This window comes from Phaethon aethereus, assembly GCF_964289735.1.
Source record: "Phaethon aethereus genome assembly, chromosome: Z".
Taxonomy (NCBI): domain Eukaryota; kingdom Metazoa; phylum Chordata; class Aves; order Phaethontiformes; family Phaethontidae; genus Phaethon; species Phaethon aethereus.
Genome location: NC_138577.1, coordinates 47,923,683 through 47,937,878, shown reverse-complemented (window position 1 = coordinate 47,937,878; position 14,196 = coordinate 47,923,683).

Here is a 14,196-nt window from a genome sequence, read left to right as displayed (position 1 = left end):
AGGCTGTCGCAGCGAAGGGGAAGTCAATGCAAGAAGGATAAATAAAATTCTGTGCAAACAATGGTTCTACTAATTAGTCTTTCTTGGCAGAGACCAAATTGCTCAAAACTAGTGTTGTACCTACAAAATGTTCTTCAGTCCTGTGTCTTAAAGCAGATGACAGCACGATTTTGGCGTGGTTTTCTGAGGAAATGGGAAGTACAGAATTATATAGTCTGGCTGTTCACTGATTTTAACCAGATTGGAGATAAGTTTCACAAAGTATTGCAAGAGGCTGAAATATGTCCGGGAAACCAAGAGTCATAAGTGCTTGTTTGAATAGAACAGCTTTTTTTTGTTTGTTTCTCTAAGGCACTTCTTTTGGCATCCTACCTGACACGGTCAGAAGAGAGACATGGAGAAGTTTTGCTTCTTGACTGTAGAGAGAGACTGAGCCTCCAGAAAAGTGTTGGGGAGGCAACATAGCCCTTACACAGGTTACACTACCCATTCTGTGGATGATAAAAAAAGACTGTATCTCATTTTATTTTTTAAAAAGTTAATAAAAGTTGGTACCTAACTGCTTGTGCTGATCAAGGACTCAGAAGCATCTGAAAACTTTCTTGTTGATTTACTTCATAATGCTGCTTGCATTGTTTTTCTGTTCTATCACATACGGTGACAACTATTATTTTCTATACTTTTTCTATGGGATGATTCTCCTGGTCTTTTGATGCTCTTTCCAGTCATGATGTTACTAGCTGCAGGTGCCATGCCACCCAAGAGTGGAAACACTCTACCCACATGCCCTGCTATCTCCTACGGTCAGAGCGGAACAGTATTGATTTTCACATGCTTTCCCTGCTTCCCTTGGCTGGTGACAGACGTATGCAGATACAAGCGAGCAGAATACAATAGGTTCTCTGCATTAGCGTTTGGGTGATCTTTGAAGTGCAGTAGCTAATATTAATGAATAATTCATAAATCTCCGAAGAGGAATGATTCAATTCTAAACTATGCTACAAGTGAAGTAATACTAGGGGATACTAAAGTTCTCAGCAAGGACTTGACCTGAAAGAGGCTCCTTAGTGAAAAGCAGTGGATTGCTTATGCAGTCTCGATGCTTAAAACAGCAGAATTCTATGCAGCTCTTTTGCCATTTCTGGACACAACCCACATGTTTATTTGGTCTAGACTGCAAAACAGCGACAGTATTTTAAGGACGGCAGGAATGGCTCGATAGCTTATAACAGCTGATGAGGGCCACATTTCTTTCTCCTCTGACTTTGTATCAGCCTTTCAAATCTTTAGATTCTCATCTGCAGCCATTCACCATCACGCAGACTCCCAGTGCGGGCCGCTGTCAAGGGGCCATCCCTGTGCTTCTCCCTTGCTCTGGGACGTTTGTTGTGCCAGCGCTGGTGCCCCTATGACTGAGTGGTGAAGCAGATTAAGAAGCTGATTTGGCTGAAAGGTAATCATAACAAAACAAGACTGGTTATCTGTCCTCAATAACTTTGCTTTGGCTGGCTATCATCAGTTCTCAGCCCTAATCTGGTTTAAGTGCTATGCAGTCCTATCACCGCACTGGTTACTTTGCTTTGAGCAATGCACCGCAACCAGATAATGGCCTTGGACTGACTCGTGTACTAGCGGAGCACAAGGGCGGCAACTGTTGGTCATATGAACATTTATTGTTTTCCAAACTTTTCATGTTCAGTGTCTCCTGAACATAACCGCTTGCACTTCTGTCTTCCCATTGGTGTCCTTCCAAAATGACTTTTCCAACAGTGGTTTTTGAGAGGAAGAAACCGATTACAGGGCTGTTGATACAGACTTTATTACTTCTGCTTAGCTCTGTTTTATCTTATGAGGGAGGCTGTTTTCTAGAATACAGTGCTGGTAGTCTACAAACCTCTTGTTTGCAGCCATATTGCAGCAAACACAGTATTTGTCCAATTGTAGTGTTTGGTTATCATGCAGAATGATAAGATGTTCGTGCCACTGTATGAACATACAAAGAAATATCATTTTGAAACTATATTAAAAGCATCCTAGAGGCACTTTATTAAGCACTGTAAGACCAGGAAATGCCAAAATTAAGTGTGAATTTTCAAGCTTCATTCTTGATTTTTAATTATGCACAAACTACGATTTAAATGTAGTCTCATTTTTCAAGTAATAAAGCAAAATATTTCCCAACATTTTCTAATTCTGAATAAAATTAAATTATAACATCATGAATAACATTTTGTATATATGACAATCATTACTGTGATTTTAAGTGGGTAGACGGTGACAAATACTATTTTACTTACTTCTGAATTACAGTCGCTGTTGATAAAACCTAGTCCAGCGTTTCACCCTTAAATTTGCCATCTAAAGCCATGCAGCTGAGAGTCATCCCCATATTATTAGGGCCTAGGTGGAACACCAGTATACTTGGAGGCTTTTTGTGGGTGTCAGGATCTGCCCACATGCTTCTGATAATGTTATATAGCCAAAAATTGCCTACTTGAAAGAACATTGTCATAAGCTTAAGTTAAGCACTTATTTGATGATTTAAGAGGAAATCTCTAGCAAGTATTAGGAAGATAAAACTGAATGAGCTACAAATTTTGACAGTTAGAGTTTTCCATTTTGTTGTAAATTCAGAGGAAATCTGTCAGATTAAACATGTCCTTCATGCCCTCAGCCTAACTGAAAAAATCTAATCAACTAACGTGAACTTGGAAGCTGCATATTTACTAAAAAAGAAGTTAAATACTCGGATCCCTCCATCGTTACACATCTTTTAAAAGTTTCCATTTACTTTTAAAAATCTTAGCTGGAAGTGACTTCCCAGAGTTTTAGAAGTGCTAACTGCCCAGTGCTGCGCTGGGTGGTGCCCACATTAGGTCGAGTGACCAGGCAGAAAGAACTGCAGAGAGTTCAAATCTTTCAAACTATGGACTTGAGTCTAACTGTGTAGGTATAGATTTAGGTACTAAGGCTAAGCTCTATCCAGTCTGAGCTCTACACAGCAGCATGCAAGCCACTAGCAATCTTGAGAGTGCATTTCGTAAGTACAAGACATTTAAAGCCTTGCCATGCAAAGAAAGGTCTTTCCATAATGGACCTTAGTATAGGCTTTTATTGAAAAGATTGGTCTTCATTGTTAAAGAGTAAAAAACCCAGTACTTGCTATACTGTACGTCATGCCCACTTTTTCCATGCAGTTGACTACAGTTGAAGAGCAAATATTCCTATACATTAACTTCTTCAACATAGACCAAAAAAATGATTTTTCCTTCTCAAAAAAAAGCTTTTTTAAGAAAGGTCTTAAAACAATTTCAAAAATGTTCCATGATTCCCAAATTTATTGTAAAGAACCCTTCCTTCTGTAGTGCTTTATGTTTACTGACTGTTATTTTAAATGCAGCCTTTACATTACAAAGGTGCAGCTTAGTTTCATGAAGCGCTAAGCAGAGGTGACCATTGAAAACCATTCAACCAGTGCTAGCCAAATATAAGCATTGATCAGCACTATTTGCCTCTTAAAGTTAGGACCTAATCCCTAATGTGACCCCTAAGAAGCCTCTACTTTGTTTTGGCATTTTTTGCCCTTGGAATCTACTGCCTTCTTCACCGCAGAAAACAATTGATGTCTCTCCCCTTCTCCTTCAGTCGTGTCACACCCAAAATTGTAAGCAGAGCTGGAGGGATCAGTTCAGAAAAAATACAAGCTCAAAGCAAGCATTGCTGGCAGTTCGAAAGAGTTTAATTGCTTTATTCCATTGTTTCCCTTTTTTTTTTTTTTTTTTGGCCTACTGTTGTATGTTCTGATTCCTGCAGGGACTGAAGTGGAAGTGGGTAAATGCCATAAGAAAAGCTGTTTACGGAGGACTGTTCGCCTGCTCAGAAGTACTAGAAATCTTGTGAGGACCCGTGCATGCATGAGGTTTTCAACCCAGTTGTACAAACTGAAGAGTACAGTTGCAGATCAACATCTACACATCAATCGTTAATCATCTTTTTTTATTTATTTATGCTGTGGCAAGAAAAAGAGGTCCCACAAGTTTAGGTAGAATGCAAAAGAGTCTTTCTTTGTCAAACTTCAGATTATCAATGGACTTTATTCAAGGTGTAATGTGTCATTTGTACTGTGATAGCTTAAAAAATTGTTAGGCAGGATCATAGCCCTCTTAAAGTAAGTAAAAGAAAAAAAGCTTGGTTAAATGTAGAGTAGAAAAGCTACCCACGAATAGCTTCCAGCTCATTGTCAAGGGAGAACACTTCTAAGATAACTTAATTCATCCTGAAAATGTGTAAACTAAAAGGGAGCAAGGTCCCTTTGCTCTCCAGTGAGATTGCGGGCAGCTGAAGTAAGCCAGAAATAGCTGGAATGCCGTAAATTCAGACCCTTTCATCTGAATTCACTTTCAAGTGTTATCAAGCCCCTAAAAGATAGTCCCTATCCTAACACTTCAATTTAGTACCTAAACACAAAGATGTTTGTTCAGACCAGTCTCCTGAAACATACGAAAACTAAACATTTTTCACTTAGCCACCTTTTGCCCATCAGATTACCACAAGAGCACTCGGGGTCTTAAATTCCTTCCCCACAGTACAGATCTATATAATGTCCTCTGAAGACTGACGTGCCACCCTGAACTCAGCCTTAGTACTGAAACCTAGGTAGTGTCACTGGCTGTATTGGAGTTGAGTTTGTAAGAGAATTTAGCTCTTTATACGATCTGAAAACTTCAATTTATAAAATTATTTGTAGCTATTATCATCTTTTACGAGAGGTAGTCAACATTTTGCTGAAGAAATTCACCTTCAGCAAATCTCTCCACCTTTTGAGAAATTTCTTGGTGCAAGGAAAATCGGTGTTTCAATGGCTCAGGTTTCAAACCAAAGCTCAGCAAAACTGAAAGAACAAAACTGAGGAACTGGTTTGGAGGGTTTGGGAAGGCTCAGGTATACTCATGGATAATTTTGTCACTCTCTTCCTGCCATTTCTTTTTGCTCTTTTTTCTTTTTCTTTTTTTTTTTTTCCCAGCAGCAATCTGAAAGAGACATGTTGGGAATAGACATTAGAAGAAGAAATGTAAAAGGAATCACATGTAGATGTGAGTGGCCTGGAGGCTACGTGTGATGATTTCAAAAAGTGCTGGCTTCAGTGACACAACTGTTTTAAAAGCTCCTGTCTCATCTCTCACTTATGCCTGTCAGTTCAAAACAAAATCTTGTTACCCTTAGCATTTAAACCCAAAACTACAGCAACCAAAGCAGCCCTTTATTTTTAAATTTCAGTTTTCACTGTGGGCTAAAGGAGCACCCTGTTCTGCAAGTTGCTACAATGAATTCAGTATTTCCAAGATTTTCTGCAGGACAAGATCCCGCCCTTAACCTGCTTATACTTTAGAGAGGAAGGGATGTAAAAACTTTGATTCTACAGGTTGGATAACAAGTTATGATCACTAAACTTTTCTTCATATGATTGGGTCTACTTAGTGTGGTATCTACGTTTCTCAGGTATTGTGGAAGAAAAATATGGATTATTATACATTTGCCCTTTTTTTTTCTTTATATCCAGCTAACATCAGAAAACACAAGTTCTGAACAGCTTCTTTTTTGTCTCATACAAATATCAAGGTGATTCAACCAGCTAAGGGGAGTTCTACCTACTGTGGTAGCTAAGAATGAAGTATTAGGAGTTCTAGATTTGAATGTATTTTTACTTGGTGTATTTCCTACTTTTCTTTTAATCTAAGAAAAGCCTGTTCCAAAAAGACATTTATTACATAGCAAGAGTTAACAATTACTCCCTAGTGATGCATATATAACTTCCACAACAGTTTTGCTCGGTTTGTAGGTCAACAGCGTATTCCTCAATGAAAGAAGAAAAAAAAAAAAGAAAGAGTTGCTGTTATGACACAGGTGCTGAAATCTCGGTAACAATTTCAGAGCAATGTGAAACCCCCACAATCATTACTCCCTCACAAGGCAACCAAGGCGAAGGATTTCCCCAAACTACTCTTATTTTGCTAAGAGTGTCATCTTGTGGAATTCTTGGAACACTCTTCAGCCCTGATTGGCAGCTGAAGAGGAGGATTAGTTTTCCTCCTGGTGGAGTAATCCATTATAACTGAGGGTGATTGCTTTTAAGAAAGCAATGTGTCAACAAAACCAAAGAAAATGTGGCTCCCTGACATCTACCACTAATTAGACACCATTCTTTTGTTTGCTATCCAGAGGTATTTCCTAATACAGAGAGGGGGTTGTTTGTTTTTTTAACCTACAGCAGCTGCGCGGACTTTGATAGCAAGCTGTTATAATCTCAAATCAAAAGACACTTAGCACCCATAGGACTATACAGGCTTCATTACACCTGATGGGTCTGATTCCCCCATTTCTACTGTCACAGTGATCCTCACCTACAAAGCTCCGTGGTGCTGATAATGACAACTTTAACCAACCAAGGCATATGTTTTCCTCTTGATGTCATGCTGCAAGAGGCGTTTCTTCACATTCGTTAACTTTGTCAACCTTTCTGTGATGCCTGCTCTAGTCCATGGCACTGTCAAGTCAACGGCAGCAATAATAAAAAATGTCACTTCTGCGAATGGAATTTATTTCCTGTAACCAAAGCTGCATTCCATGGCAGTATGCCAAAAGACAATTTCATTTCTCTTTAATTATCTAAAGCAATTCATGTTCTAAAGCATTCTTTTGAAATAATACGCCCTGAAAATATGGGTTAGAAGCCTTAATGATATTATATAAGTCAACAGACAAGGGCAGTTTTCAAAGTACAGTTCAATACAATTCATTGTATCGTGGCTTAAAATCTAACCTTGTGTCACTCAGCCCACACAGCTTTTATATAGGATATTCAAGCTAAATATAAAAGGCTAGAATGGTTGCTAGCTGGAGCTTTGAAAATATTGCTCTCCTTTATTTGCTGTGTTTCATGAACCTTCCCGCTAGGCAGATATCTTGTGTTGGTAGCATACAGGCAACTGGCCTGCAAAAATATTCTTTATAAAGAACAGAAGGAAAAAAGAGATAATTCTGAGTGTTCACAGATTCTGAAGTGAGACTATTTCTTACATAACCCATGAACAGGTCAAAATGAGCATCTTTATTGCTTTTGAAAATAGCAATGAACTCTTTAACTAGCTTATAATACTAGGACTCACCCAAATGGAAGAGTTCTGCCAGGTAAATCAGCAGCACTACCTCACTCAAGAGCAATTAATTGTCAGTGAAGTAAACACAGGTGGAAATAAGCCCATGGTTCTAAAAGGTTGCATTTTCCTAAGCTCTTCTCTCCAGGTATCATATAGCCTCAGCTGGCAATCGAATTATTGCTCAAAAAGGTACCACCACAGGTCTTTTAGAAGAATAAATTTTAGCAGGATATGAATACTCACTTTGCTATCCAGGTTTTTAAGCCCATTCTTGTTTGTTTGTTTATTTTTCAGAGAGGCTCCTGTCTGCCTCCAAAGTGGAGGAAATTAAGCACTTCCCAAAATCAAGAACATGGTGTGTAAAAAGAACACAAAAGTCATAGGTCAGTGACAAACTGGAAGAACCACTATCACTGCTACCACTGCAAGTTGGAAATAGCCATTTGCAAAATGGCAAAATCTTCAGCCACCTGTGCAGAAGAGAAAATAACTTTTTTCCAAACAAAACTCAATTGCAATAGTACCAATAATGGCAAGATACGGAAACAGGAGTAAACATTAAAAATAGATTCCTGAACATTTATGTGTGCGCCTTTGAGTAGTGAATCCTGGCCTATTTGCCCAGACAATTTGTTACAGATGAGTACAGAATGCTGAATAGCATATGTCATTGAACTTCACTAATATGGATGCTTTCTTAAGTTTCACATTTAGCAAAGACTTAGTAGCAGAGCATTACAATGTACTTTTGTATTAGTGCAATAGCATAATGAGTGCTAAGATGTCATTTACTCATTTGCTAGTAGATTAAATAACATAATTAATAAGGAAAATGAAACTGCCAAAATAAATGTAGAAAGTGTATTGTGATGCACGATTCTTTGGGGGAAGCAGGAGAGAGTTGCTGCGTGCATTCCTTCCCTACTTTACAAAATAAAAGGCAAAATTTTTCCATTGTTATTTAAGAGGAAATACTGTACCACAAGAGTGTCTTGGGTTACAATTTATAACACAGTATTTTTACCCAGACTCATTAAATATTGTAGAGAAAACTAACTGGCTGCTCTTCCCCCACTGCAACGTGAACGTACTTGACAGAATGAAAAGGCAAAGAAACCATGAAAAACACAACTTCATAATGTTAGTGAGGCAAATAGCTGGCATTTATCTGGGGAGAAAAACTGTACAGCTAACTTAGCTGGGATGAAATGCCAAGAGCAATCTTTCAGTTCTTATGCTTCAGGGCCTAAACACACCAGCAAAGGACAAAGCAGATTTCTGTCCTGCCATCTGTAGTTGAACAACCAAAAAACTCAAGAGGAGAGGAACGTTAGGCTTCCTCCTGAACAGTTTGGCATTCAGACACACTGGACTTTTCTGTAGCTGAGCTGCCAGTTTGTTAAAAGGAGAAGATGAGTAGGTAGAGATATCTTTCATTAGTCTAACTTGTACAGCTGGATGGAAAAGGGTAGTTTTTGGGCACACAAACCCTTCTGTTATTAAAAACACTTTCCAAAAGATGCACCTGGGAACTGCAACTCGTAACCACAGCAGACACTAGAAATCCTGGATTCGTTAGAGGTTTTAGGGCGTATCTCCCCTCTTCTGTGTTCTCCAACGCCCTCCAAAAACCTCTGTGTGTTCCCTAGGCAATAAATTACCCATTTCCCAACTATCTTAGGAGATAACACCTCTTTACTCCAGAGGCTCAAATACCTTTTCTCTCATTTCTAATTAAACTCAGCATAATTAAATGCACACACAGTGTTCCTAACTTGCATCTTTAGGGTGATGTGTAGGACTAGTAAAAGGCCACGCACACTCGCACAAGCGTATGAAACTTCACAGGTCCAGCTCTGAGGCTGATGGAAAAGAAGAGACCATGCAGAAGATCTGCCTCTCTTTTTCCTTCTGTCACTTGCATTCTTCCTGAGAGTCCACGGTATCTCCTGCATGAGCACAACAGGAACCTTACATGCGAGATTAATTAGCTCAGTTAGGTTAATAAACCTCAGAAATCTTTCAGGCCGGGGATGGCCATTAGTCCAGGGGTGGCCAGAGAGGTTTCTCAGGTTTATTGAGCTAGTACCAAGCCGGGGATGGCTTGAGAGTGCAGCCTGGAGATCACTTGTTTTCTGCAAAGAGCTTCCCTTATTTCTACATTTCTGTTAGTATGGTTGGGAATCCTTGATATGACATTGGGTCTTGAATCCTTCATGTTACGCTCTGAAACTAAACTATCAGATTTAGTTAGTCAATGAATTAGAGTGTAAATCATATACTGTCGATGGCTTATGGAAGATGGGCTAAGTCCCAGCAGATGAACTCCAATCCTTACTAATTTTTGGACTAGTCTTAACCAAAACTTTTTTAGCAACATCTTTAAATTAAGTCAGCGAATTTTGGGTTCACCTGCAAGATTAACAAATACATTTTTTCTAACAAGGCCAAACAGACGTAGAGTTTGCATTTCATGTTTGCATTGATGATGGACAAACCTTTACTGGAAATCTTACTGGATTGCAACATGATGCCAAAGTAAAATGGCTAAGAAAATTGTAAGATTTCATAACAGCTGAAGATGATACAAAAAAGTGGAATAGAACTGTTTTCCAGTGACATAAAGACATGCTTAAAGTGAATGCTTTGGGGAAGGATAGTGCAGAAAAGCATCTAGGGATTATAGTGGATTCTATGCTGAGCACAAGGGAAAAAATGTCACACTTGCAAATAAGGCAAACTCCACACTGGGGTCCATAGGGAGATGTACGGTGCATGAGGCTTGGTTCCACGCCATTTGGACCAACTGTGGAGCATCATGAGGAACATCTCTTTTCCCTCTTTTCCTAGGCTTTCCTAAATCAGCAACTGCCCACAAGATACTCATGATACAAGTTGCAAAGGACTACCAGACTTACATACACAGATGTGCTTCCCCTCTTTACAATGAATTAAAGCAAAGCAGTCGGTGTCTTCCTTTTCCCTCTCTCCATTCTCCTTCTTCTGTTCCAGACATGAACATGCTCAGGGCTGGAAACCATGTGACTTTAAAATTGCTGGGTGATGAGGACTCCACACGCATTTTCTTGATATTGAGGTTCAGCACTGAAGTAATAAGGGACTCTTTTCATTTAAAAAATTGTTGGAAACATGCTTCACTTTAGCATCAGACCTGCAGGTACTTGGTACCAGATTCAGTCATCCAGACATGAGGCTACTGTGAACATAGAAAGACTAGGGGACAACTCTCTCATTCTTAGCTAGCTCTCTGCCTTAATTGTGTCCGAATGGAGGTGTCACACATGGTCATTGACATTGTGGCCACAATGTGCTCATTGAACACATGTTCAGAATGGTGTTCGTGGAAGCACCACCTGTAGTTACAACCAAGGTAGCTTGAGCTGAAGACCCTCAACAGTCACCCCACATGGAAAGTACACAATTAGACTGAAATATGGTCTTTATTAGTATAGGAGCAAGGGGGAATAAAATAGGATACGATGATCCTGCTTAGAGAAAGGATGCCTAGTTTCCAGCAGCAAAGTCAGCTTTGGCTTCGCTTTCTCACTTTCCCTTCCCTTCCTTTCTCTTCCCTCCCCTTGTGAAGCCCTGACATCCAACCAGAACCAGAATGAAGTTCCAGATTATCATTTGTAATTATCAGTAGAGTAAATGTGGCAGCACTGGCCACTGTTAGGTTACCTGTCTGTGCTAGGAAGCTGTGTGAGAGATGCCATTGGGAACTACCTACCAGAAGCCTCTGAGCTTGAGTGACCACTTCCTGACAATTAAATCTGCGAATGGGAGTGCACACAGTCACTTCTACTTATTCGGGACAGCATGATGGTTCATGTTTGCCAGGCTATGAATTTTATTCCCCATAATTTTCAAAGGTTCTTGTCAATGGACTATAATCATTACTTCTGTTTGAGAGCATAGGTTGCACAGTAACCGATCTTTTTTTTTTCCCCAGGAGTTTCATTAAGTGTATACATACAGATGTAAATGGCTACTTACCATTTAGTAATAGCTACTGTTAGCAAATAATACTTTAGTGAAGTTACAGGCAAAACACCAAACTATTTGCTATAGAAGACCATAAATAGAACAGTGTCATGCGAAGCCCCAGCCTGACCAGCATGCTGCCTCCAGCAGAGCCTAGTAGCAGGTGCTTAGGGAAATAGTATAGAAAAAGGATGATTTTGAAGTAATTCTTCCCTAGTTTAATCTCCCAGCTGTATGTAACACCTTCGGTTAAAGAGCTGCGTTAGAGAATGAAGAAACTGGCACTGGTTACCTCTGCCCTTCTCTTTTGAAATACTCTGGGTGATCCCTACACATCCATACATGTCTTCTTTTTTTTTTTTTCCCCCATTGTGTCACATGTCTGGACAGCTCATGTCTGATTATGCTGTTTTTTTCTGAACACATTAGGAACTTCGTGGGGTGCCAGAGACACAGGTTTGCTGGGTAGGACAGAAGTAACTGGAGGAATCAGCCTGGCAAAAGAAAGAAGCAATGAAAGCTAGGGTATTTACCACTGATAGACTTTTGATATTGAACAAGTGAGGAGTCTTATATTTCTCAGGTTATTTTCTCTGATACTTTGTAACTTGCACTAACATCCCAATTCTTTTATCGGTTTTAATTCTTCATCTGTACTGCACACCTTTTTCTAAAACTGCACACTTACCTATGGCATTGCTTTACCCCACTTTTCTTCCCTGGCAGATAATTGCTGATTCTTTATGTGACTATTCTGCCTCCTACCAGCTTAAATAGCAGTGCTGTGGCCTCATGACGTGGTGAGGCTAGGCACTGTGGACGCTATGCCGTCCAACATGTGAACTCAGAAACCGCTGGAACTTATTATCAGGAGTTACGATGAGCTTCTCTGGAAAATTTAAGATTGAATGTGTTGGGTGGGAGGACAGACCGGGGGATTACAGCCATGACATCTATGCCCCCTCTACCCCTGCTGTCTGTCTTTTGCTTCAGTAATCTAGCTCTGTGATTGATCAGTGAGACCATAAAAAGTGATGTATGTTTTTCATGTACTCTTTAAAAATCCTGTAAAATGTCTTTTCCCATGCTCTTACAACTCTTTATCATTGACACAAGCCCCTCCGTCATGTAAAAATTATAACAGTTTTGCAGGCAAAATATCCTTCTTGCTCATTATTTTGATGCCTACCCTGGTTTTATGCAGATAAAAGTATGTATGGAGTCAGACTGTTTGATGCAATCTGACCGTGAGATTTTTCCTAACAGTTTTTTCTTATATAATGTTTTCAAATTCTTGATAGTGAACATATGACTGTAAGACACACATTATTTTCTATTAGTGGGATTCTGTAACAGAAGGAGCATAGATAAAACATGGCTAAAGGGTATCCAAAAGAGTCGTGTGAAATCACTGAACCCGACCATGAAGCACATTTTCTAAATGTATTGCAAACAGAAATATCTGGGCAACTTGGACACAAGACTATGGCAATATGGAATACATTTTATTCTCAAAATATGTTGTGGGTATACCAAATCTGACAGCAAATCAAATGTGACTTATTAGAGGAAAAGGATCTTCCATAAACGATTAGTGACATGTCTTCCAAGACACATCATTTATTCCTTGCAATGTGCCCTAGTCCGGAAGCAACACTTGAAATCACTTCTCTCAGATCCTGGAACGATACTCAGCCACCACAAGAACCTAAACAGGTAGCAGTAAATTTCTGCAGTTTATATCCTGCTTGTGACTACTGAAGAAAATAAGTGCCTTTAATAAAGAAAATCTCCGTGCTCATGTGCCCCAGGAGCACCCAGGTATTATTCACTGGAGCGAACTTCCTCGCTTTGCGCTGCTGCACCACCTGAAAGTTGACTTTCTAGTGACCTCTAGCAAAAATGAGCAGGACGGGCATGAAACCTTCCAGAGCCAAACATGCCAAATCAGGTGCGGCGCGGGGCGCGCAGCAGCTCTGCTTCCCCCTCCTCTCCCCAGGCACCCGAGCCGTACATCAGCCCTGACAGGAGCCGCCGGCCACCGCCCGGCACCTTCCAGGCTCTCCCTCCTCTTGACACCCACGGTGGGAGAAGCGGGGGGAAGGCGGCGGCTGAAGGAGACCTGTGCGCTCCTGCTGCGCTGCGGGGGGAGCAGCGGGGCCGGGGCAGCACGGGGCTCCCCCTTCCTTTGCTTTTGGGTGTCCCTCCACCCCCCCACCCCCCCGCCGCTAAAGTTTATTGTAAAAGGGTAACGTTTGCGGGCTCGTCACGTGACCCTGACAGGTCCTGCCTATTGAGAGCTAGACCACCCACATGGAGGACGATGGAGCTGCTTAATAGAAACAGGCATGTAATTGTGAGGCTTTCCAGCACTCTGCAGAATGCCTGCAACCTAGGAGGGTTATTTTTTTACACTTTCAGTTCCTTTGGGGTGGAAAAAAAAAAAAAGAAGGAGGAGGAGAAGAAGAGAAGGAAGGAAGGAAGGAAGGAAGGAAGGAAGGAAGGAAGGAAGGAAGGAAGGAAGGAAGGAAGGAAGGAAGGAAGGAAGGAAGGAAGGAAGGAAGGAAGGAAGGAAGGAAGGAAGGAAGGAAGGAAGGAAGGAAGGAAGGAAGGAAGGAAGGAAGGAAGGAAGGAAGGAAGGAAGGAAGGAAGGAAGGAAGGAAGGAAGGAAGGAAGGAAGGAAGGAAGGAAGGAAGGAAGGAAGGAACTAAAAGAAGAAAGAAAGAAAGAAAGAAAGAAAGAAAGAAAGAAAGAAAGAAAGAAAGAAAGAAAGAAAGAAAGAAAGAAAGAAAGAAAGAAAGAAAGAAAGAAAGAAAGAAAGAAAGAAAGAAAGAAAGAAAGAAAGAAAGAAAGAAAGAAAGAAAGAAAGAAAGAAAGAAAGAAAGAAAGAAAGAAAGAAAGAAAGAAAGAAAGAAAGAAAGAAAGAAAGAAAGAAAGAAAGAAAGAAAGAAAGAAAGACAATAGAAAAAAAAAAGTAAAAAAGAGGAGTACAGAGGAAGAAAGCACTGATGTCCCATGAAAGCCACCCGTGCCA